At 43.3% G+C, this 2,768-nt stretch overlaps 1 non-coding gene across 1 annotated transcript; it reads left to right on the top strand.

Moving 5' to 3' along the window:
- The first annotated feature begins 2,167 nt into the window (after positions 1 to 2,167).
- Positions 2,168 to 2,274, top strand: LOC115892476. The gene has a single exon (XR_004052357.1). It is a non-coding gene; the product is annotated as a U6 spliceosomal RNA (small nuclear RNA).
- The last annotated feature ends 494 nt before the right edge of the window (positions 2,275 to 2,768 follow it).

Here is a 2,768-nt window from a genome sequence, read left to right as displayed (position 1 = left end):
GTTGATGCTATTCCTTTCTGTTTACTAGTTTTCCTTCTAACAGTCAGGTCCCTTAGCTACAGGTCTTTTGGAGTTTGCTGGAGGTCCACTCCAGACCCTGTTGCCTGGGTATCACCAGCGGAGGCTGCAGAACAGCAAATATTGCAGAACAGCAAATATTGCTGCCTGATCCTTCCTTTGGAAGCTTCATCTCAGAGGGGCACCAGGCTGTATCAGGTGTCAGTCAGCCCCTACTGGGAGGTGTCTCCAAGTTAGGCTACACAGGGATCAGGGACCCACTTGAGGAGGTGGTCTGTCAGTTCTCAGACCTTAAACACTGTACTGGGAGAACCACTGCTCTCTTCAGAGCTGTCAGATAGTGACGTTTAAGTCTGCAGAAGTTTCTGCTGCCTTTTGTGCAGCTATACCCTACCCCCAGAGGTGAAGTCTACAGAGGCAGGCAGGCCTCATTGAGCTGTGGTGGGTTCCACCCAGTTCGAGCTTCCTGGTTGCTTTGTTTACCTAGTCAAGCCTCAGCAATGGTGGACACCCCTGCCCCAGCTAGACTTGCCATCTCGCAGTTCAGTCTGGGACTAGCAGTGAGCAAGGCTCCATGGGCATGGGACCCACTGAGCCAGGCGTGGGATATAATCTCCTGGTGTGCCATTTGCTAAGACCGTTGGAAAACCACAGTGTTTAGGTGGCAATGTCCCGGTTTTCCTGGTATAGTCTGTCATGGCTTCCCTTGACTAGGAAAGGAAAATCCCCCAACCTCTTGTACTTCCCGGGAGAGGCAATGCCCCACCCTGCTTTGACTCACCCTCCATGGACTGCACTCACTTTCCAAACAGTCCCAATGAGATGAACCAGGTACCTCAGTTGGAAATGCGGAAATCACCTGTCTTCTGCATCAGTCATGCTGAGAGCTGCAGACCGGAGCTGTTCCTATTTGACCGTCTTGGAACAGACCTCCGTTTTGTTTTTTTTTCTTGCTTTATTTTTTGAGTTCCTTGTAGATTCTGGATATTAGTCCATTATTGGGTGCACAGATTACAAAAATTTTCTCCCATTCTGTATGTTGTCTGTTTGCTGATTATTTCTTTTGCTGTGCAGAATATTTTTAGCTTAATTAGGTCCCATCCATTTATCTTTGTTTTTGTTGCATTTCTGTTTGGGTTCTTAGTCATGAATTCTTTGCCTAAGCTAGCATTGAGAAGAGTTTTTCCAATGTTATCTTCTTGAAGTTTTATGGTTTCAGGTCTTAGATTTAAGTATTTGATCCATCTTCAGTTGATTTTTGTGTAATGTGAGAGATGAGGATCCAGCTTCATTCTTCTACATGTGGCTTGCCAATTATCCCAGCACCATTTGTTGAATAGAGTGTCCTTTCCCCACTTTATGTTTTTGTTTGCTTGGTCAAAGATCAGTTGGCTGTAAATATTTAGCTTTATTTCTAGGTTCTGTGTTCTGTTTCATTAGTCTACATGCCTATTTCTGTTTTGGTTTCTTTGTTTTGTTTTGTTTTTGAGATGAAGTTTCACTCTTGTGGCCCAGGCTGAAGTACAATGGCACAATCTAGGCTCACTACAACCTCCACCTCCCAGGTTCAAGCAATTCTTCTGCCTCAGCCTTCCGAGTAGTTGAGATTACTGGGATTCCAGGCATGTGCCACCACACCCAGTTAATTTCATATTTTTAGTAGAAATGGGGTTTCTCCATGTTGGTGAGGCTGGTCTCAAACTCCTAGCCTCAGGTAATCTGCCTACCTCAGCCTCCCAAAGTGCTGGGATTACAGGCATAAGCCACTGTGCCTGGCCCTTACATGCCTATTTTTATACCAGTACCATGCCGCTTTTGTAACTATAGCCTTGTAGTATAGTTTGAAGTCTGGTAATGTGATGCCTCCAGGTTTGTTCTTTTTGCTTAGTCTTGCCTTGGCTATGTGAGATCCTTTTGGTTCTTTTTTGGTTCCATATGAATTTTAGGATTGTTTTCATAACAAGAAATTTTCTCTAAACACGTTGGCTGATTGTTCCACCCTTTATTCCTTCCTACAGAAACAGAAATATTAGATGAGTGAGGTTATGAGGACTAGTGACAATGGTTAGCTGTTCACTCCTCTTTCTTAGGAGCCAGCTGCCCTTGGGGAACAGTCATCTGCCTTGCTGCTTTAGAAAACTTGGCTTCTGTGTTCACTTTAACACCACCTGTACTAAAGTTGGAATGATACAGAGAAGATTAGCATGACTCCTACCCAAGGATGATATGCAAATGTGTGGAGTGTTCCATATTTTTAATCATTGGCATCCCTGAAAGAGATGGGGAGGGCACAAACAACCTGAAAACTGTTCCAGGTTTTCATTTATGAAAACTTCCCCAACCTCTCTAGAGAAGTCAACAGTCAAATTCAGGAAATACAGATAACTCTGAGATTCTTCAGAAGAAGATCACCCCCAAAACACATAATCACCAGATTTTCTAAGGTCAAAATAAAAGAAAGGAATGTTAAAGGCAGCTAGAGAGAAAAGGCAAGTCACCTACAAAGCGAACTTCATCAGGCTAACAACAAGCTGCTCAGCAGAAACCTTACAAGCCAGAAGAGATTGAGAGCCTATATAATGTTGTTAAAGAAAAAAATCTTCAACTAAGAATTACATATCCAGCCAAACTAAGCTTTCTTACCAAAAAAGAAATAAAATCGTTTCCTTATAAGCAAATGGTAAGGGAGTTTGTTACCACTAGACCCGCCTGACAAGAGATCTTAAAAGGAGCACTAAATATGGAAAGGA

This window comes from Rhinopithecus roxellana, chromosome 12 (genome assembly GCF_007565055.1).
Source record: "Rhinopithecus roxellana isolate Shanxi Qingling chromosome 12, ASM756505v1, whole genome shotgun sequence".
NCBI classification, from domain to species: Eukaryota; Metazoa; Chordata; class Mammalia; order Primates; family Cercopithecidae; genus Rhinopithecus; species Rhinopithecus roxellana.
Note: the sequence above shows the minus strand (reverse complement) of the source record. Positions and strands in the feature narration are given on the sequence as shown.